General features: G+C 35.8%; 1 long non-coding RNA gene across 1 annotated transcript in view; it reads left to right on the top strand.

The window, feature by feature from the left end:
* LOC309631332 overlaps positions 1 to 23946 on the top strand; it is a 639135-nt gene that overhangs the window by 600228 nt on the left and 14961 nt on the right. Inside the window, exons 2-3 of the long non-coding RNA XR_014246201.1 lie at positions 6151 to 6297; positions 6605 to 23946. The exon at positions 6605 to 23946 is cut by the window's right edge and continues 14961 nt beyond it. This is a non-coding gene — a long non-coding RNA (uncharacterized lncRNA). The remainder of the gene's footprint in view (positions 1 to 6150; positions 6298 to 6604) is intronic.

Raw genomic sequence — 23946 nt, 5'->3', positions numbered from 1 at the left:
AAAATATCTTACTTATCTCATGCATTTTTACCTTTATAAAAAATTTTAAAACACTTCATCAGACTGAAAAAATAGCATGTGAGGAGTTCTGATTAAAAATTAATTTTGTTTCTATATTAACATTTAGAATATTCACACTTTAATGTTATTAATTCTTTTCATCCAAATTTTCTCATTTCTCCTTTTCCCCTCCATTTTCTTCTTTCTTTTTAATGTTTATTCATTTAGTGAGAATTTGAGTTCGTACAATCGCAAAGCACTTAAACATGTTGAGGTCCTATTATTGGGGGATTTGCTTTAACAGAGGTTATGTTAGTAAAAGTTAATTTTATATAAAAGCAAATAAAAGTTTTGGTATGATTCACTTTTCCTCCTCTCTGGCAAAGTTTTCACATGAAAGTATTTCTCCGCATTTCTGTCAAGTATAATGTCAGGAAATTGTAAAATTTATAATATTTGCTATTCTCAAAAATGTAGGTTGAACTCAAGAGTCCAGCAGAAATGGCAGTAATTAATTTGCTTTTATACTTCCCACAAATGGGAAGCATTATTAATAAAATCAGTGGAATCAGATACACTGATACTAAATTATAGTCAATGCTTTCTTTCTCCCTTTCTTATGCTAATTGTAAACAACTTTCAGAGGGTTTTATTCACTTCCAGACTGAAGTATATAGGATGTGAGAGAAGGTTGGTTTAGACCGAGGAGATGGACGGAAAAGTAAAAAAGCCTTAGGATAATAACACGTAAACAAGAGCATGCACATACACACAGATACACACACACAAAATCAGGCGTATTTTTCTTCCAGACAAATATTCCATCAGATTTAATGTCAAACAAAAACACAGTATGCTTTCTTTAACTGTACTACCATTGAAAATAAAAATTTTAATTGCCAGTATGTTTTAACGAGACTACTTTTATCCTAGAGGCCAAATATATAAAGTCTGAGGCTTTACCTATCAACTTTGCAAGATTTATCATTCACCTGAGTAAATGGAAGAATAACTGCAAACTTAAAACTTCCTTTTTAAACATTTGGCAATAAATTCAAAGATAGTTGTATTTCCCCTTTTATTTGTAATTATGTCCCCTGCTGCTCTAGTTACCCTTTTTCTCACTCTAGCAATAGGGTAGCTCTGTTAGACACCGTAAGAGGCAATATCCTTCTACCTTGAAAATTATGTCTTCTTTCCTTCACGGCTTCTGTGCCCAACTGGGTCCTAGACTTACTATAAGTAATTTCCTAGTTTTACAAAGTTAAATTATTTTTTCAAGTATCTCTATAACTGAAAGAAAATGGAATACAGCAAAGAATTGTTTGTAATAATTCAAATTTTATTTTAAAAGATTATTACTCTTATAAACACACAGCTTATGTAGTACCCTTCAATTTTAAGTAAAAGGATCAAGTTTATGATAAGACGAACTCAAATTATGACTATCAGGTGCCAGTGTTGCTTTGTTTCTCTCTGAATTTCTTAATTCATTAAATAAAAAGTATATTTTTTTCCCAGAACGTAAGTAAAAGGAGAATGATTTCATGACATCATGGTAAACTCAAACCACATAATTTGTAGCACTCAGGTTATGTTGTATCCATCTAGTAGGTCTTAGAGACTTATTTTCCAATCCTGCTAGATTACAGATAAAGATGAATTTCATGTTGGCTCCATTTGCTACAATCAAAACAAAGTAAAACAAAATGGCATGATGAATAGACTTACTCAAATATAATTAAGTCAAACTGTCAGGGTGATAGCAGGTCAGCATGAAATGGGTAGATAGCACAACATGAATAAGATTTCAGTTGCTGGGGTCAACAGTGTGACATTGATTGCATGGAAAATTTTGAAAACAACAGCTTTATCCATGTAGTCAAATAGATTTTCCTCATCTAATACTACTTTAAGAAGGTACACCCTGTCTTGCCCTGCTCCAACCTGGTGTTTGTACTTTTCTTCCTGTTTCTTATCTACATCATCTTCCAGAAGCCCCACCAGCCTCAGTCATTTACACAAAGACTAAAAATTAATTCACACTAAAATAGAAATGGCTAGTGTTATGTACAGTTACTTGTACTTAGAATACCCTTACTATTAGCTTGAAAGTCTTTGTCTCTTTTTTTTTTTTTTTAAATGAAAGCTTCTTTATTTATTTATATTTGGCTGTGTTGGGTCTTCGTTTCTGTGCGAGGGCTTTCTCTAGTTACAGCTAGCGGGGGCCACTCTTCATCACAGTGTGCGGGCCTCTCACTGTCACAGCCTCTCTTGTTGCGGAGCACAAGCTCCAGGCGCGCAGGCTCAGTAGTTGTGGCTCACGGGCCTAGTTGCTCCGCAGCATTTGGGATCTTCCCAGACCAGGGCTCGAACCCGTGTCCCCTGCTTTGGCAGGCAGATTGTCAACCACTGAGCCACCAGGGAAGCCCTTTGTCTCTTATTAAAATAAGCCATGGGGGAAAGAGAAGAGGTGTTAATTTGTGATTTAGGTCATGGATTTCTTCCAGCAGGAATAGGAAGAACATGACTTCTGGGTCCACAGTTTTCTCATTTTGCTCCCACTTCCGTTTCATCCTGCCCTTATTTCAGATATTCTCAAAACTTTTTCTAATCACTTTGCCTGCATCCTAAGAGAACATTATATTCTTCCAAAAACAAACTTCTACCTATCTCAAAAACTTAGGTCCGCATGAAAATATTAAAAGGACAGCCATTCATGTTCAAGTTCAGTACAAATCCGCTTATCTGAAACATCAGCATTTGTAATTGGTCAATTAATCAAAACCAGTTGGTGTAAAGAGTTGAATCATTTAAAAGCATTGCATATATACTTTAAACATTTTACCTGAATTTAAAATATACAAATGTACATTCATTTTCCAGTTTTTTTCATGTAGAGCAAAACTTCTGTGAGTATGAGCCCACTACTTGACTGGAGTTTTGTGTGATACCTTGCAGAACCAAACTCACAATGCAGTCTACAATTTCCAATTTCAATTTTTTAATATGAAGAGAAATCTCAGGGATGCAGTCTTTCAGAACAATCTAAATAGAAAATCCTTTCATATTGTATAATTTCTCTAATGTTTTTACTGTTGTCTCACCAATACTTTATCTGACAGGATTTTTAAGTGACCTTTTTAATTGAGTCTTTCCAAAGCATTCAGTCTAGTTATCATGCAAACAACACTTTCTTTCCATTCTTGTCAGTTTATGGAATATTTAATTAAAATTATGTTTAGTGATTATAATAAAACTCACATAAAAGAAACAGTGGGGACAAGCTTCTTGATTTATGGTAAGTATGCAGCTATCCAAGGAGGAGCAGAGTGCATGAGAGAGCAGTCTTCAGCCATCTGCATTCAGCTTGCTCTGGTCATGAATATGTTTTGCAGAGGGAATGTGGAGCACCAGTTCAGTGGGCAAGTTGGATAAATCAGGGTGTGCTGAGAGAGCCTCTACTCAGTACAATGTGATCTCACAGACCAACATAACTCAATAAAGCTTGAGCCAGACATAGGAAAATCCAGTTATCCCAGAGAGTTCTCTCGGGTACTGTCTCTGCCGAAGAGATCAAACACGGAGTATGTATTATAACCATCCACCTCCCATATGTTTATAATACTAAGATACCAAGTATTGGAGGAAATGAAAATAACTTCAGGAACAGGTGGACTAAGAACACAAACAACTGAAACAAACCAAGCAGTAGCAAAAGAGTCCTGCTTTGCCAAAGCGGGTTTTCAATTGTCAGTTTTGTAGCACAAAGCTGATGCAATTATCATATTTTGTGATACTAAGGATTGCAGGTGTCACTATTACTCAGGGAATAATGTTACCCTTGTCTTGAATGCCTCATCTCACATGGGTAGCATTTTTTGATACTCAGAGAGAAAAACAACTCTCTAATGTGAAGACTAAAAGAAAATAAATTTACAAGAATACTTGATGAAATGAGAATGAATTGTTTTAATAGCAGTGGCAGATATTAGAGTGATCAAAATTCACACAGCATGTACGGGTGAAGATTCATCTTTAGTAGGCCCTTAATTACTGCATTCATCCTAATGATTGGAACTTGTTCCAGAAATATGAAAACAGGTGCACAATAAAAGATAACATAAAATGTCACTCCATGTGAAAATAAACTGCAGTTGAAATTGTTGTATTGGGTTGGTCAAAAAGTCCGTTCAGGCTTTTTGATAACGTTGTACAGAAAAACAAACTTTTGGCCAACCCTATGAGTAATATCATGCAAATTATAGGATCTTAATAGAATAATTTGAATTTAAAAACTTAGAACAATGAATCAATTGGATACCCTTCATTATAAAAACCTCTAATTTTCAGTGAGGTTGACTACCTCTTTTATGTTTTTAAATTATTTGTATTTTGTTATTTGTGAACTGCTTATATCTTTTGCGCTCTTAACTTTTAGGCTGTTGGTCTCTGGTTGAGCTCTAGGAGCTTTCTGTATAATGGTAAGATTTATTCTTTGCCTGTGATATAAATTGCAAAATATTTTCAAGATTGAAATTTGTTTTTTGACTTACCATGTGGTATTTTTGTCATGAAGAATTTTTTTCTTTTTTATAGTTCCAAATCCACTAATCTTTTTTTATTACAGATTCTGGATTTTGATTCATAGTTAGAAAAGCCTTCCCACTGAAAAATAAATTTTCATCTAGTATTTTAATGGCTTCTTCTTTTACATGTAAGTTCTTGGTGCAACTGAAATTCATCATAGTATATAGTGTACAATGTGGATTCAATTTTATTTTTTCCAGAGAGCTACCCATCATCCCAGGACCATTTGTTTAATAATACATTTTTACCCTTTAGTTTGGGGATAACACCTATGTAATATACTAGATTTCCATATCATTTATTTCTGGCTGTTTGTTTATTTATATACTAGCTCTCTGTTGAATTATTGAGACATAAAATGTTTTGCCTCTGGAAATCCTGCCCCTACCACTATTGCTCCTTTTTTCAAAGTTCTTTTCAATATTCTTGTTTGTATATTTTTTCTATATAAACTTTATAATCAATTTTTCTAGCTTAAAAACACTTGGTTCTCTTATTGGATCACTTTAAATTTATAAGTTATGAAGAATTGATAACTTCATGATTTTGAATCTTCCTGTCAAAATCTTGGTATATCTTTCCATTATTTCAATTCTTCTTTTGTGCTCTTCAGGAGTTTTCTAAAATTTTCTAGATATAGGTTTTATATATTTCTTGATGTGTTTATTTCTAGGTATTTTATGGAGTCATTTGTTTATAGTTGTTCCCTATATAATAAAAAGTACTGATTTCTCTATGTTACTTCCATGTCCCTTTACTTCACTGAATGTTCTTATTTACAGCAGGTTTTCAACTGATTACATGGGGGGGGGCAGGGTTGGTTAGTATACAATCATATTCTCTTCAAATAATGTTTCTTTCCTAGTAGTAGATACAAAAGGATGAACTTTATCCAAACAAGGTCAGGAAAACTGCAGTAAAGAGACTGGAAATGAGGACTGAAATACATGTAACTGTAGAACTGACACTGACTATAAGTGAGGATAAGGGCAAAAAATCAGGATGTAAATATAGTATGTTCTGAAAATGTAGAAATGATAAACTAATAAATACAGGGAGGGCATAAAGGAAAGGTAGAGAGTAAATAAATTTTCTGATTGTCTTGTCTGTAATAGCTGGGAGTCAAAAATGTTATTTGAAGCTGACAGATCAATTAATAGAAATATATGCATATTTAACCATATAAGGGTAAATACTAAGAAAGATAATTTTATTCTATACTATCAGATGGTGGAAGAAAAAGGAGGGAACAGGAAGGAAGAAGAAACATGTTTATTTTATTAGTTGTCTTAGTAGGGTTGATACTGTAGACTATACATAGTTATATTTATAAAGGCAACCACAAGGGAGGAAAAAAAACTCCTTAACTGTCAGAAGACATATAAAGAATAGAAAGCAAAGACAACAGACTTCATAGTAAAAGTTTTCAAACATGTGTAAAATATGGGGGAGTATTAAGTTTCTATATACATGCTTCCTTGTACATGAAAAAAGAAACTTTGGAAGGATATATAGGCATCTATGTAAGGGAGTTGCCTATGCAAGGGGAGGGGTGGGAAGAAGAATATAAAGTGAGTACTAGGCATATGGGGAAAAGGATGGTATAGACTTTTTACTGTGTTTTTAATTTAATTTAATTTTAATACTACCTAATAAAAAATTAATTTAAACATAATACAAAAAATATATTCAATCATTAAAAACTAGGCCCAGGGCTTCCCTGGTGGCGCAGTAGTTGAGAATCTGCCTGCCAATGCAGGGGACACGGGTTCAAGCCCTGGTCTGGGAAGATCCCACATGCCGCGGAGCAACTGGGCCCGTGAGCCACAATTACTGAGCCTGCGCGTCTGGAGCCTGTGCTCCGCAAGAAGAGAGGCCACGATAGTGAGAGGCCCGCGCACCGTGATGAAGAGTGGCCCCCGCTTGCCACAACTAGAGAAAGCCCTCGCGCAGAAACGAAGACCCAACACAGCCATTAATTAATTAATTAATTTAAAAAAAAAAAAAAAACTAGGCCCACTTTCTATCTGTTGTCATATCATAATTAAGCTATTCCCAATATTTTATAACTAATATAAAATTAAAGTGATTATTTATTAAATATTTCCCAAAATCTTGGGTATTTCAACATTCCCTCCCCCATAAAAGCAGATATAAATTGAAATATTTTAACCAAGAGCAAACCCATAATCAAAATTGGTTAATTGGGCTTATTTGTTCCAGATTTTAAAAGTAAATCATTATGATGAACAAGGAGGAGGAAATGAATTTATAATTAACAATTTACTATAGTTTTATATTCTAAGAGTACCATTAGTCTTCTTTACATTTTCATATAATGAGTTAATTTTACAACTTGAATAATGACTAAAGAACTTTGCATAGTTTTTCTGAGGTAAGAAAAAAAATCTTAATGTTTTCAAATAACATTTTTATTATTACTCTTCTTAGACAGACGTGATAATCACTTGAAAATATTAGCACTTCAGTATAGCTCCTAGTCATGGTACATGAGACAATATATGTCTTCACGGTTGACAGTTGAAATAGTCTTCAATTGTCAAAAGACGTATCAAAGAAAGAGTATCTGCACGTTTTCCTAATATACTCTGGCATACCTGAAGTCCCTGTAGAAACTATTTCTTTACTAAGCAATTGCATTTAATCTAATTAATAAGATAAAGACCTGTATGAGAAAAGTTTTCATGTTAATAAGCTTTATGGCACAAATTTATCTGTTATTTCTAAAACTATAGCAAACATCTCAGCAGGGTCTACATATGATAAGAAATCCTACAATATTAAATTATTTTTAGCTAAAAAAATCTCTTTTATTTTTCTTCAGTTAAATTACAAACTATATAACATAATGAGAAATATTTGGAGTTTAACACTATGGAATTGTTCAAGCCAAAACATTTTCAGTATCAAGTGATAGAAAAATGTAAGCGAGAAGACCAAAAGGTACATCTCCTGCTGAATCCAGGGGTTTAAACAATTTCATCAGAACTCTGTTTTCTTGCCTCTTTGATTTTGGTTCTGCTTGCCTCTGCTTTGCTTGAAATCACATAGGATTTGTCTGTGTATCAGCAAAATGGTTGCAGGTATTCCTAAAACCATATGGATTGTAGAAGTTAGAAACCTGGAGGACTCTGAATCACCCAGTTTGAGTTACATGCTCATCCCTTTAGCAACCACTGAAGTCAGGGGGATGCAGTGCTCTGACTGGTCAGGCCTGGACCATAAGCTAAGTGGTATTGAAAACATACAGACTGGCCAGGCCTAGCCAATTGTTATGAAATGGGAAAATGGGTGGCTCCCTAAAAGAGAGGTGCTAAAGAAGTTTCTGTATTGTTCTCTTCACTCATATCTGATGCTAAGATATCAAAGCCAGTTAAATAAGCTTTAGAGGCTCTGAAAAGGGTTTCTTTGAAGGCTTTCATATTCACATTAGAACCCTGAGTTATTTCAGGGAATACATCTGTTTCAGTCCTGGGAATTGGATCTTGCAATGGCACTTTAGACTTTCTAGTGGCATCCATTGTTCCCTCTAATTGGCTTGGAAAATGTCTTAACATTTCTATAGGCAGAAACAAGTGATACAAGTTGGCAAACCTTAAACCAAGTCTCAAATAAGCACATGCCCAAGCATGGAAGATCAAAAAATTACAAGAGGGTTGATGCCTGTCATTTCTCTCCACCCACCCTCCTCTTGGAGCATGCACCCTTTCCCTGCAGCCCTACAAGCCAGACAGTCCTGCTCTTTGTCTTAGCTGCTTAGGCCCCAGGTTAACTATTACTGGGTCCAGGCCCTCCAAGAGCCCAAGTCCTCCACAAGTCCTGGCTATTTGCTGCTGTTCCTCCAGCTCAGTTTTAAGACTTTACGTGTATTTACAATTACAGCACATTTGTACACTTGTAAACTCCTTTTGAGGTGGGTATAATTCTAATATTTAGAGATTAAAAAGTGGTGCTCAGAGAAATTAATTAATTAATTGCCTAGACTGGCACAGCAAAGTATAGAGTCAGACAACTGAACCTATCTACAAAACAGAAGCAGACCCATAGACATAGAGAACAGACTTGTGGTTGCCAAGGGGGAGGAGGGGAGGGAGAGAGATGGACTGGGAATTTGAGTTTGGTAGATGCAAACTTTTACATTTAGAATGGATAAACAACAAGGTCCTAATGTATAGCACAGGGAACTATATTCAATGTCCTGTAATAAACCATAATGGAAAAGAATATTTAAAAAAAGGAATGTCTAGATGTGTAGAACTGAGTCACTTTGCTGTGCAGCAGGGATTGGCACAACATGGTAAATCAACTCTACTTCAATAAAAAAAATTCTTAATTAAATTAAATTTTTAAAAAAGTATTTAGCCAGGTCTTCTGCCTAGGTCTTGTGTTTTTTTCCCCTATACCCAGCTTCCAGGTTCTCTCTGGGTCAGTCTCACATGCTCGCCCTGGGACCACTCTCAGTCCTCCCTTGTCTCTTCTGATCTTACCTTCTCATCTCAGCTTCCTTCCTAACACTTATATAACTTTCTTCCCAATAGCTTTGTTCTAAAGCAAACAGTACTATTTTGGTAGTGAAGTATCTTTTGTTTGGGTTTTTTTTTAAGTAATTAAAATAATGTCAAAGTGGAAAAGAGGATTAATGGAAGAGAGAGACAGAACTCTCATCAGCACCATCAGCTTTCCTCGTTTGCATCTTCACAGAGAGAAAAGATTTGAAAATGGCAGTCCAGAAACAATGGCTGTAGTTCAAGGGGACACTATAATAAAAGGAAAAAAGACACTGTCAGATTTTTAAATAAGAGAGTTGACATGAAGGGTACTTGCTTTGGCACATCTGAGAAAGTACAAGAAAATACAATATTGCAAGACATTTAAGCTGCTTATGTTGATTTCTTGTTAAATCAGACTGGGAATTCAGCTAACTCTTGTTGACTTATAAAACGAAAATTCTCTCTTTAGCTTATGACAGATGATAAATAAATGCTGATGACTGATCTTTTACAATTTTCCCTTTAATTTAAATCCTCAGAAGCCTACAGTTTGCCTGGTGTAAGTCAATGCTCTTCAAAAGGCTAATGGTCATCCGATGATGGACACTTAGGTTGCTTCCATGTCCTGGCTATTGTAAATAGAGCTGCAATGAACATTTTGGTACATGACTCTTTTTGAATTATGGTTTTCTCAGGGTATATGCCCAGTAGTGGGATTGCTGGGTCGTATGGTAGTTCTATTTTTAGTTTTTTAAGGAACCTCCATACTGTTCTCCATAGTGACTGTATCAATTGACATTCCCACCAACAGTGCAAGAGGGTTCTCTTTTCTCCACACCCTCTCCAGCATTTATTGTTTCTAGATTTTTTGATGATGGCCATTCTGACCGGTGTGAGATGATATCTCATTGTAGTTTTGATTTGCATTTCTGTAATGATTAATGATGTTGAGCATTCTTTCATGTGTTTGTTGGCAATCTGTATATCTTCTTTGGAGAAATGTCTATTTAGGTCTTCTGCCCATTTTGGGATTGGGTTGTTTGTTTTTTTGTTATTGAGCTGCATGAGCTGCTTGTAAATTTTGCAGATTAATCCTTTGTCAGTTGCTTCATTTGCAGGAACCTAGTGGCAAGACGGGAATAAAGACACAGATCTACTAGAGAATGGACTTGAGGCTATGGGGAGGGGGAAGGGTAACATGTGACAAAGTGAGAGAGTGGCATGGACATATATACACTACCAAACGTAAAATAGATAGCTAGTGGGAAGCAACCGCATAGCACAGGGAGATCAGCTCTGTGCTTTGTGACCACCTAGAGAGGCGGGATAGGGAGGGTGGGAGGGAGGGAGATGCAAGAGGGAAGAAATATGGGGACATATGTATATGTATAACTGATTCACTTTGTTATAAAGCAGAAACTAACACACCATTATAAAGCAATTATACTCCAATAAAGATGTTAAAAAAAAGAAAAAAGGCTAATGGTCATATTTAATTTAAGTCAGAGATACCTTCTTTCTAATCAGTGATTACACGAAAAAATCTTGTAACAAGCTTCTATACCTGAAGATTGACCAACCACCAAATAACCAATCTTAAATGTGGGCTTGTCCTCCTGATTTCTCAGTGTCAGAGAATATACACACACACACATACATATATATGATATATATATACACATATCCTTATGCATTTATCCTTATATATATCTTTATATATATATATATCTCCTTATATACATCCTAACATATATTTTAAAATATATATATCACAATATCCATCTATATCCTTACATATATTCTTTTATATATATATATATATCCATACACACACACACACATATATACATATATATATAAAGCAGTCTATGAAACCCAAAGTTGTTATTAGATCCAAATCATGGAGTTTGGGTAATGGTTTCCAGAACTAACAGATCAAAAACCAATTGAATAATTGATTATGGAAAAAGCCTAAATCATGATTAAATAAATAAGGAGTTGGATTCTGTGTAAAGCTGCATGTGTTATTCTTTTTTTTAATTGAAGTATAGTTGATTTACAATGTTGTGTTAGTTTCTGGTGTACAGCAAAATGATTCAGTTATGTATATCTTCTCTTTCATATTCTTTTCTATTATAGTTTATTACAAGATATTGAATATAGTTCCCTGTTCTATACAGTAGGACCTTGTTGTTTATCTATTTTATATATAAAAGTTTATATCTGCTAATCCCAAACTCCTAATTTATCCTCCCCTTGCTTTCCCCTTTGGTAACCATAAATTTGTTTTCTATGTCTGTCAGTCTCTTTCTGTTTTGTAAATAAGTTCATTTGCATCATTTTTTTTAGATTCCACATATGTGATATCATATGATATTTGTCTTTCTCTGACTTGCTTCACTTAGTATGACAGTCTCTAGGTCCATCCATGTTGCTGCAAACGGCATTATTTCATTCTTTTTTATGGCTGAGTAATATTCCATTGCATATATATACCACATCTTCTTTATCCATTCATCACTAATGAATATTTAGTTTGTTTCCATGTCTTAGCTATTGTAAATAATGCTGCTATGAATATTGGGGTGCATGTATCTTTTTGCATTACAGTTTTCTCTGTATATATGCCCAGAAGTGGGATTGCTAGATCATATGGTAACTCTATTTTTAGTTTTTTAAGGAACTTCCATACTGTTCTCCGTAGTGGCTGTACAAATTTACATTCCTACCAACAGTGTAGGAGGGTTCCCTTTTTCTCCACACCCTCTCCAGCATTTATTGTTTGTAGACTTTTCGATGATGGTCATTCTGACTTGTGTGAGGTGATACCTCATTGTAGTTTTGATTTGCATTTCTCTAATAATTAGCCATGTTGAGCATCTTTTCATGTGCCTATTGGCCATCTATATGTCTTCTTTGGAGAAATATCTATTAAGGTCTTCTGCCAATTTTTAGATTGGGTTGTTTGTTTTTTTGATATTGAGCTATGCAAGCTGTTTGTATATTTTGGAAATTAAGCACTTGTCAGTCACAACATTTGCAAATATTTTCTCCCATTCCATAGATTGTCTTTTCATTTTCTTTATGGTTTCCTTTTGCTATGCAAAAGCTTATAAGTTTGATTAGGTCCCATTTATTTAATTTTGCTTTTATTTCTTTTGCCTTTGGGAGACTGACCTAAGAAAACACTGTTACAATTTATGTCAGAGAATGTTTTGCCTATGCTATCTTCTAGGAGTTTTATGTTGTCATGTCTTATATTTAAGTCTTTAAGTCATTTTGAGTTCATTTTTGTGTATGATGTGAGGGAGTGTTCTAACTTCATTGATTTGCATGTGGCTGTCCAGCTTTCCCAACACCACTTGCTGAAGAGACTGTCTTTTCCCCATTGGATATTCTTGCCTCTTTTGTCAAAGATTAATTTACTATAGGTGTATGGGTTTATTTCTGGGCTCTCTATTCTGTTCCATTGATCCATATGTCTGTTTCTGTGTCATTACCAAGCTGTTTTGATTACTGTAGCTTTGTAGTATTGTCTGAAGCCTGGGATGGTTATGCCTCCTGCTTTGTTCTTTTTCCTCAGGATTGCTTTGGCAATTCTGGGTCTTTTGTGGTTCCGTATGTATTTTAGGATTATTTCTAGTTCTAGTTCTGTGAAAAATGTCATGGGTAATTTGATAGGGATTGCATTAAATCTGTAGATTGCTTTGGGTGTATGGCCATTTTTACAATACTATAATCCCTCCACCCCAAGATCATGAGATATCTTTCCATTTCTTTGAATCATCTTCAATTTCCTTTATCAATGTTTTGTAGTTCTCAGCATATAAGTCTTTCTGTGTGTATAATTCTTTATGTAAGGAACTCTTACCTCTGACTGACAATGTGCAAACAGAACATGGTTCAGAGGAATGGAAGTAGGTTCCACACTCTTTGACTACTGAACAAGCTACTTAATCTCACTGAGCTTGTTTCCTCATTTGTAACATGAGTGTAACAGCATTTTTTACTGCAATGGGATGTTGTGGGGGTTTAACAATATAGTGCATGTAAAGTACCTGGCACGTGCATTGAAGTACTCAATTTAAAAAAAAAAAAACTAATTGAGTTCAAACATTCATTAGGTTTGGAATCAAATGCAAGGCTTTCTATACGGTAAAAGACTCAAGCAAAACTCTATACTATTAGGTAATCATTGTAACTCTTACAAGTGTATGTCATTTTATAGTTTACAAAGTAAATATACTGTAAAGTGTAGAATGAGTTACTGAACCAAAAGATTGAGGTTCTAACACCAGTTTTGCTAGAACTGCTATGCCTGTGATCTTCAGTATGACTTAATCTCTCTGAGACTCGTTTTCATGTCTTTGAGTGGAAAGGATACAACCTGCTTCAGAGGATCATGGTGATGATTAACTGTGACAAGGAAGGTAGCATGACTGGCAGAGTGACTAGCATACGTTTTCCTCTTCTTTCTCAATCCTATTTAAGACATAAGCAAGGCCAGTGAAACTCACCAAAATGTTTGAACGTAAGTTGATTCTAAAATAAGAAAAGTTATGTGAATACATATATTTGAAAGATAAATAATACTATCAAATTATTTCAATTTTCAAAAGCGTAGTAATTTGAAACAGCATAAATCATTTCCTGCATCCTCAGGCACACCCACATGTTCCACATTTTTGCAACTGCTTTCTGTTATGGATTGTTGTTTTAATATAAATATTCCTTTTTGCCTGATGAAATATTATTTCTTTGGGGTATTCTTTCTAATAAAATTGTCACTTATCATAAAATCATCACTGCCAATTTATTTCTTTTCACATTTTCCTCATCTGTACAAAGCCACAGAAGCATGGTTGGCATTTCTTATTCAAAACACATCAATAATGTTGGAGGCCAGGCTAACTTATCTTTTTTCTGTCAAACTGAAGTCAACTGTTATAATATTTGGAATATTAATGGAAAGCCTGTCAGATATTCAAATAATAGTAGAACAGTGTTTATCAAAATCATTATGCTCAGGAAAACAATTGGCAAAAACCTTGGATATCTAAAGTAAATAAAACATGATTTTTTTTCAGATTACCTTGTTTAAGTCTTCAACCCCTAATGAAAAAAAAAAAAAAATGTGGCCAGTACTGAACAAAATATGCTAAATCCAAGAACAACGTAATTGGAATTGATAATATGACAGAATAAAACAGTAAAAGTTATAACAGCTTCTTGTTCCATAGTTAAGAGAAATCCATGTTTCAAATATTCTCTCTCTCCTAATAAGATAAATTATTATTCATCATAATGTCACCCAGAAGTGAAGAACTTTCCTAAAATAAAATTTCTCTTTTTTTAAATAGCTGAATTAGTGATTCATAGCTTTTCTGTTTGGGGGATAAAATGTCATTTTTCAGTAGAAAATAACTTCTGATAGGCTACTTGAGGATATAAAAAATACATAAATGAAATGGTATAGTGTAAAAAAGAAAAGAAGGTCTTTAGCCACTCTTCCATATAATTAGGTCAGTAAGAATATAGGTCAGATTGGTCATGGATAATTACAGTAATAATTAAACAAAGTCACCACAAAAGTATAATTCCCAAGTCAGTGAAACATAAGTGTAATCCAATTAAAGATTGTAATATAGCTGAAGAAATTATGTATTGATCAGAAAGAAAGACTGATGCTACAAAATCATAGTCTTTTACAAACATTGGCAGTGCCTCCCCAAATTGTCTCAAGTTAAAAATATAAGAAATTTAGCCACACAAATAACCACTACCTAATTTGTCATTTTTCTTGTGGGATCTTTGTATATGTGCTTTGTCTTTATAATGTGTCAACAGCCTCCTAGAGTTTAACTTAAGCATCATTGAGATAGCCTGGCAGCTTCTGCAGGGATGGAATAGGGTCATTTAGGGAAAGACATGTCACCTTCTTCTGAGAAGAGAAGAAAAGAGTTTAAGTCCAACACCGTCTGGTTCCAAAACTCTTTCATTAATATGTGGCCTTTAGAAATGCTATGGCATAAATCATCTTGGATGGGTACAATTTCAGAATCATTTATTCTAATTCAATTCAGGACAAGGAGCGTCTGTAGATCAAATAGCTTTCTAGACCCAAATTACACAGTGGGCTGATAAGCTATGAAAGTGAAATTCTGTCACTGACAGTGGAAGCTAGGCAGAGGAGGAGGGAAAAGGAAAAGAAAGATGCTCAAATTTATCTAGTGAGAAAAAAGTCACGGAAAAGGAAATGAGCATGAAAAGATTAATTTCATGCTTTTCTAAGACACTCTGCTCCAAGAAGTTGATTTTCAAATTTGCTTGAAGATAACTGTCTACAACACTTGTTTTAAAACTCTCAGACCTCTGCCCAGACCTGCTAATCTACAGTGTGCCCGGGGAAGAAATCTGGTCACCTGGCAATCTGTACATATAAGAAGGCCGTTAGCGAGTCTTTTCAGGTAAGTTTGGGATACACTGTTTGAAAAGAGAATGTCAAGTTATTAGCTGAGAAGATGCGTTTATATGCTTATTGTGATATTCTGAGCTTTGGGAATAGTGAGCCTAATTCCTAATAAGATCATAATCCAGTTGTTGGAGTCAGAATAGGAACTCTGATTCAGATGAGCAGAACAAAGATATCAAGGCCTCACAATGTGGGGTGAGAGCTTAAGTGGACTCTAATTATTAAGTGACTCTAGTTATTAAGAAGTTCAGGCAAGTTACAGTCTATTACCAGCTGCAATTACTTTAAACAAACAACCAGAGCACCCTGATATCTGCAATATGAAGACATGGCTGTAAATCTTGACTTTTTCAGCCACATTTTTATCATCTATACAAGGAAGTGATGATACCCAATTTATAGATGCCTATTATAAGAGCTGATACAGTTAGGAAGTTAAATAATGTGTTTTGAAAGTGCTACATAAATGTAAGGGATTATGACTACCAGGTAAAGAGGATGAGAGCAAGTGTTGGTGTCAGGGGAGTCCAACAAGGTATGTCCTTAATGGTGGGGGGTGAAGCACCACAATGGGAATGCGGATGGAAGAACCGGACAATGCAGTAAAGTCGCAGCAGATAACATAGTCCCCTCTAGTGGCCTGTAGTTCACCTGCGACTACCATCTCCAGGTACTGTACAGAGTGAAGTAAGATTCAAGTTACTTGGGGTCGAACTGGGTAGCTGGAAGTTTACCAAGATAAGATCCAGACATATGGGGAAAAAATTCATTGCCCACTTCCTGGAAATGGAATGCATGATGGGAGTTTTGTGCAACACAAGTTATTAGCCCTGAAAGCACAGTCAGAATAGGAAAACAAAAGTGAGTTATTCCTAAAACTTCAATTCCCCTTGGTCAATTCTGGCAAAGCTGAGGGTACAAATGGAAATAAAATCTCAGCTTAAAGAGTAGAGAGATTTAGGAAGCTAGAGGTTTATACACAAGGGCCGATAAACCAAACTAAGGAGGCAACACTTATTCACACAACATGGTATTTAACAAAGACATCTGCTGCCAGCAAAAAGATCCAGAGGTTTTAAGCACACATGGCTTTTTAAGTACCAGGCAGGTAAGGTACAAAAACAGGGGGATGTGAGTATTGTTAGAATTTATCAATAGAATGCAATGGCTTAAATGCAGTCAAATTCAGATTTTTTATAATGTACTGGCAAACCAGAGTAGTCTCTGAGCTAAATTAAACCCTGAGTGACCAGGTTTTTACCATCACCTAGCCCATGAATGGCCTAGGGAAGAGGGCACAGATACAGATAATGTGGTATCTTCATTTACTATTAAAAGATTTTTTTAACCTTCAGATTCAGATTTAAGGAATATTCAGTTAACACCTGCTATAATCCAGGCACCAGATTAGGCCCTCCCATATACATTTAATGTGCAGGTAATTAGGAAAGAATCAAAGTAATGTGATGATGCCACTCCCAGAAAAATCCCAAAACTCTGACTAAAGTAACAATATATGTTATTACTAGCAATAACAATCAAGTAAAGAAATTAAGTTAAACATAATTAAGCAATGCTGAGAAAACAATTAGAGCTACACATATTAGAACGTTTAGCCTTTTAAATATAGGTATATTCTCCTGAGAACTTAATTACATCCTAGGCATTAAAGAACATAAACTATCCCAAGTGAAAGCATATAACATAAAACACAAAATCCCACTAACACATACTAATTTCAAGATCTTGCATGAGAATTCTAACCTTCTTGGAAGTATTCATGACGAATTTTAAATACCTGCATTCATTGCTGCATTTAAAAGGAATTGTACCACCTCTTGAAAAACAACAGGAATAGAGTGCCCTCTAGAGTCTTGCTTGTATTTTTAATGCCAAATCAAGGGGAAATTGTTTTGACAATTTCTGGATATGTTCATTAAAATTTAGAAATGTGGCAAATTTGTTTATTGCTGCTACAAAATGTATGTATCTACAAAATTTAGTATAATTATTTTCGCCCAAGAGAAATCTTTGAACATTACTTATCTACATAGAACCAAAAAAACTAAATTTTTATTTAATATGTGTTACATTTTTATTTTACTTTCTTTCTATGGCCTACACATACAAATATATTTGAAGCAAATCTAATAACAGTAAGCTAGTTTCTTCTTTTATTTATAAATATTATTTGTTTATATTATGCATTCATTTCAGTCTGTAAGTTCCCAAAAAAATGTTTGTTAATGTAACATTTGAAGCCTCTACCTTAAACTGAGACAATGCATGAGGATAACTAATTAATGCTTTTACAAATAAATGAATCAACCTACAATGATTAAAATAGAGGCGTAACTAGTAATGCCCTGTTTAAGACACACAGATCAGGATGAAGCTATAACAATAGGCATAATAGGAGCAGGTTTCTAAATAACATGTGAAGGCTGAAGCTGCAGACTTTGAACCAGAAGCTAAAATTCAAAGTCTAAAATGATTAACAGTTACTTCCTTCAGTTTAACAAGAGATAGGCTTTGATTTAACATCCAGCTATCCACTCTTTATCAATAAAGTCAGGGATCCAATTTCCTTATCTCTAAAATGGGAATAATTTTGAAATCTGAGCTTATTGCATATATTTGTATGGATCAAATGTGAAAATTTATAGAATGGCTTTATAAATTACAAAGAACTCTGTGTGTGTGTGTGTGTGTGTGTGTGTGTGTGTGTGTGTTATTTCTGTTCTTTATATAAAATTGAGAAGATTAGTAAATTTGGCTTAATGAGGCCATCCTTAAATAAAAACATTAAGCATTCTCCTGGTATTATCACTGGCCACTCTTCAAGATTTTTGCCAGTGTTCCCTCTTTGCACATATATTAACTGTTCCTCAAATATAAGTGTTTTACATATTCTTTGGGACATTTCCCCATGATCATTTTCTTTTCACTTGAAATTCTTCCTAAGGAATCTCTTTCCCTCCAGTGTCTTCAAATACCTTCTACAGTCTAGAAACACTTAAATTTACCCTACAAACTTACTTCCTAACATCTAGATTCATATTCCAGCTGCCTATTTACACCTCCTTCATCCACAGCATCAGAGGAGCCGTGGGGCTGAAATCAAAGACATGATACGTTTGAGGCAAGATGCTTTCAGTACAAAGTGAGTCAAAATATACTTAGAACTATCCTCCCCAGCCACAGCTGGACTAGGAGAAATGACTAAGAGGATGTAAGGGCACCAGACACACCCTGATAAATCCACCCTGGTACCACTCAGATCAACTTGTGCCCTACATTAAATACAATCCATCACTGAATATTCAAGGCACTTGCTTCTTCAGAAAGCTTAATACACAAGTGATAGAGGCACAAGCTACAGATGCTACAACTGATACCCAAACTAAAATTCATACTCATCATCTTACTTCTCTGTCACTCTTTGTGTATTTTTCTCTCCCTTTTGTCTACCAGGTTGCTCACTCTCTCCTCAGCTTATCCAAGTTGCTTACCTAGTGGAATAACCCAGATCTTCAACCTGAGAATCTGAGCTTTTATTTGCTTTGTTTTTATCGTGCTATGGTCACTACAACTGTTGATTCATCATTATCACCAGATGTGAAAGCACCAGTGCATCTCCTCAATTCCATTGTTTAGTAGCAGTCGTAGCTCTTCGTGACCTTGAGGCTCATTTCCCCCCACGAATATAGTAATTCTTTTCTTCAGCTGCTGGTCCACTGGCATGAGGAGCCCATAATAAATCAGGATTGCCTTTTCATTCTTTTGAAGCAGTCACAACTTCAGGTTCATTAGATACTTCCTTGTATTGCTGAGTAAAAGAATTCTCCTAATCTAGCAGAGCTAAGCTGTCAAGAAAGGAAAGTGCAAATTGCACAGGTGGACCTCAGAGAGTGAATGGTGAGAGGGACCAGTTCTACATCAATGTCTTGGCTCCTGGACCCGTGTGTTTTAGCCATGAGGACACCTCATTATACATCAGCCAGTGATTCAAGGCAATCTTGAAGGGAACTGGCTGAGCCATTCCATAATTATAATCATCCAGTTGTTTCCAGGGGATGTGATGTGTGGTAGGACAAGAGGGCCTCTTGGCCGGGCACCCACTTTCACACCTCTTTCTCTATGAAGAGTTCCTCGATCTGAGAGGATGTTATATGGTATTGTTTTAGTAAATCACACATTGTGTAAGTGCTCAAATGGTGGTGTTGCAGAAGTACTGTTAGAAGGAAAGGTAAACCATATTTAGAGAAGACATCAATTTGAATTTGATAGTAAGGAAGAATTACTATCATCTTCATGATGGAAGGGGGTTGGTGTAATCAACTTGCTATCATGTGACTGGTTGATCTTATTGAGGGATGATAATATATCAGGACCTTACCACTGATCTCTGCTTCTAATAGATTCAGCATTCAGCAGCAGCAGTATCAGCCATGGTAAGTAGGACTCCACATATCGAGGCCATGTACAGTCTCCATCCCTACCACCATTTCTACTCTGTTTTGAGCCCACTGCATAAGCACTGAGGTGGCTGAAGACAGAAGCTGACCAACATCCACCAGAAGGATGATTCTGTCCACCTGGTTGTTCAGTCTTTCTTCTGTGTTGGATGCATTCCAGTGAACAATAATAGAGATAGGAAGAGTCACACACTCATATGTCCAGCCCATTCTTCCTTGGACCTTCCTGCCCCCAATCTTCTAATCTTGCCTATTCCAGACTCCTGACCAAGCCAAGCCATTCACCACCTTCTTGGGAGGTATATCTAACTCAGTTCATTTCTCTTTCATACAAAGTAAACAACCATGTCTAAACCTCACACCTTTGCTCACTGAGAATATTCACTCCTTCCCAATGGTCCTTTAGGGCCACCTCTGAGCTATAGGGAGATAGCAGCCCATATTTGGTTCCACATATGGAGCCAAACTATCTATAAAATAGTTCCATATATATGAGTTCAGAGAGATATATTAGTGCAACAGAGGTAGGTAAAACAGAACTTAGGTCACCTGTTGACATCATTTATTTGCCCTTGTGACTTCCTTGGGCCTGATCCCCAAAATGCAGTTTCCATTTGTCTTAGTCAATTTGGGATGCTATAACAAAAATACCATAAACTAGATGGCTTGTAAACAACATTTATTCCTCACGGTTCTGGAGGCTGGGAAGTCCAAGATCATGATGTCAGCAGATTCGGTGTCTGGTGAGAACCCACTTCCTCATAGATGGTTGTATTTGAGCTATAACCTCACATGGCAGAAGAGGCAAGGGAGCTTTCTCAGGCCTCTTTTGTAAGGGCACTAATTCTGTTCATGAAGGCTTCACCCTCTGACCTAATCACCTCCCAAAGACCTCCATCTCCTAATACTATTATTTTTGGACTTAGGATTTCAACATATGAATTTTAGGGGGACACAAACATTCATATTATAGCACCATTTTACAATGAATTGTCACTTTGCTCATCCAAACTTTACAATTCAGTGATCTATGCAGGTTGTGGTACAGCTGATGGGCAGGTGCTCAGTCTCTGCTAGTGCTCAGCAATGCACCAGAAACAGCTGCTGGTAACTCTTTCCAGTGGAGGAAATGGCCTCGTTCTAAAACCCTAAGGGTCTGTGCTGCAACTTTCCTGTTGGGGCTTCCGGATACTCCATATGAAGTCCTTATCTACTTCTTGCACAATTGGATCTACCTGAGAGACAGGGCAGCTTGCACTACAGCCTGGACCTGCTGGAGAGCCCTCTTTTGCTATGGGTCCCACTTGAAACTGCCAACCATCAAAGTCACCCCCGAGATGGGTCAAAGCAGTATTTTTTTTTTTTTTGGAGTAAAATTGCTTTACAATTTTGTGTTAGCTTCTGCTGTATAATGAAGTGAATCAGCTATATGTATACCTATATCCCCTCCCTCTTGGACCTCCCTCCCACCCCCCCATCCCACCCATCTAGGTTGTCACAGAGCACCGAGCTGAGCTCCCTGTGCTATACAGCAGGTTCTCACTAGCTATCTATTTTACACATGGTACTGTATTTATGTCAAACCTAATCTCCCAATTTGTCTCACCCTCCTCTTCCCCCACTGTGTCCACATGTCCGTTCTCTACACCTACGTCTGTATTCCTACCCTACAAATAGGTTCATCTGTACCATTTTTCTAGATTCCACATATATGCATTAATATACAATATTTGTTTTTCTCTTTCTGGCTTACTTCACTCTGTATGACAGACTCTAGGTCCATCCACATCTCTTTAAATGAACCAATTTCGTTCTTTTTATGGCTGAGTAATATTCCATTATATATATGTACCACATCTTCTTTATCCATTCATCTATTGTTGGACATTTAGGTTGTTTCCATGTCCTGGCTATTGTAAATAGTGCCGCAATGAACATTGGGGTACATGCGTCTTTTCAAATTATGGTTTCCTTCAGGTATATGCCCAGTAGTGGGATTGCTGGGTCATATGGTAGTTCTATTTTTAGTTTTTTAAGGAACATCCATGCTGTTCTCCATAGTGGCTGTACCAAATTACATTCCCACCAACAGTGTAGGAGGGTTCCCTTTTCTCCACACCCCCTCCAGCATTTGTTATTTGTAGACTTTTTTTTTTTGTATAAATTTACCCTTTCTTTTCTTTTTTTTTTTTTAACATCTTTATTGGAGTATAATTGCTTTACAATGGTGTGTTAGTTTCTGCTTTACAACAAAGTGAATCAGTTATACATATACATACATCCCCATATCTCCTGCCTCTTGCATCTCCCTCCCTCCCACCCTCCCTATCCCACCCCTCTAGGTGGTCACAAAGCACCGAGCTGATCTCCCTGTGCTATGTGGCTGCTTCCCACTAGCTATCCATCTTACATTTGGTAGTGTATACATGTCCATGCCACTCCCTTACCTTGTCCCAGCTTATGTAGACTTTTTAATGATGGCCATTCTAACTGACGTGAGGTGGTACCTCATTGTAGTCACTTCTCTAATAATTAGTGATGTTGAGCATATAAAAAAAAAGAATGCCTATATGTGTATAACTGAGTCACTTTGCTGTACAGCAGAGATTTACACAACACTGTAAATCAAATATATGTCAATAAAAAAAATTTTTTTTTAAGAAATGAAAAAAAAACAGACATTACAACTGGTGCTACATACCACACAAATACCAAGAACATACAATGAAGAAAGAATAGTCTTTTCAATAAATGGTGTTTGGAAAACTGAATATCCACTTGCAAAAGTATGAAATCGGACCCTTATATTATACCATACACAAAAATTAACTTGAAATTGATTGAAGACTTTTAATATAAGACCTAAAAACATAAAACTCCTAGAATAAAACATAGGGGAAAAGCTCCTAGAATAAAATATAGGAAAAAAGCTGAAACAATAAAACTCTTAGAATAAAACAAAGGGGGAAAACTCTTCAACACTGATCTTGGTAATCGTTTCTAAATATTACACCAGAAGTACTGGTACCAAAAGTGAAAATAAACAAGTAGGAGTATGTCACACTAAAAAGCTTCTGCACCGCAAAGGAAACAACTAGCAAAACAAAAAGGCAACCTACTGAATGTGAGAAAATATTTCTAAACTATATATCTGATAGGGGTTAATATTCGAAATACTCAAGGAACTCACACAACTCAATAGAAAAACAACAACAAAAACTCCTGACTTAAAAATAGGCAAAGAACTTGAATGGACATACAATGGACAAAAGTTATATGAAAAGGTGCTCAGCATCACTAATCATCAGAGAAATGCAAATCAAAACCACAATGGGATATCACCTCAAACCTGTTAGGAAGTTTATTATCAAAAGGACAAAAGATAAGATGTGTTGGCTAGGGTGTGGTGAAAAGGGAACACTTTTGCACTTGATGGAAATGTAAATTGGTACAGCCTTTATGGATAATAGTATGGAGGGTCCTCAAAAGATTAGAAATAGAACTACCATATTATCCGTTAAGCCCACTTCTGAGTGCATATCCAAAGGAAATCAAATCAGTATCTTGAGGAGGTATCTGAACACCCCTGTTCATTGAAGCTTTATTTGCAATAGCCAAGATATGGAAACAACCTAAGTATCATCAATGGATGAGTGGATTTTTAAAATGTGGTATATATACAATGGAAAATCATTCAGCCATAAAAAAGAACACCATTTACAAAAACATGGATGAACCTGGAGGACATTATGCTAAGTGGAATAAGCCAGACAGAGAATACAAATACTGTATGTTCTCACTTATATGTGGAATCTAAAAAAGTTGAACTCATAGAAGCAGAGAGTAGAACATTAGTTTCCAGGGGGTAGAGAGTGGGAGAACAGGGATGTGTTGG

Source organism: Balaenoptera borealis, assembly GCF_965194805.1.
Source record: "Balaenoptera borealis genome assembly, chromosome: 6".
NCBI lineage: Eukaryota > Metazoa > Chordata > Mammalia > Artiodactyla > Balaenopteridae > Balaenoptera > Balaenoptera borealis.
Note: the sequence above shows the minus strand (reverse complement) of the source record. Positions and strands in the feature narration are given on the sequence as shown.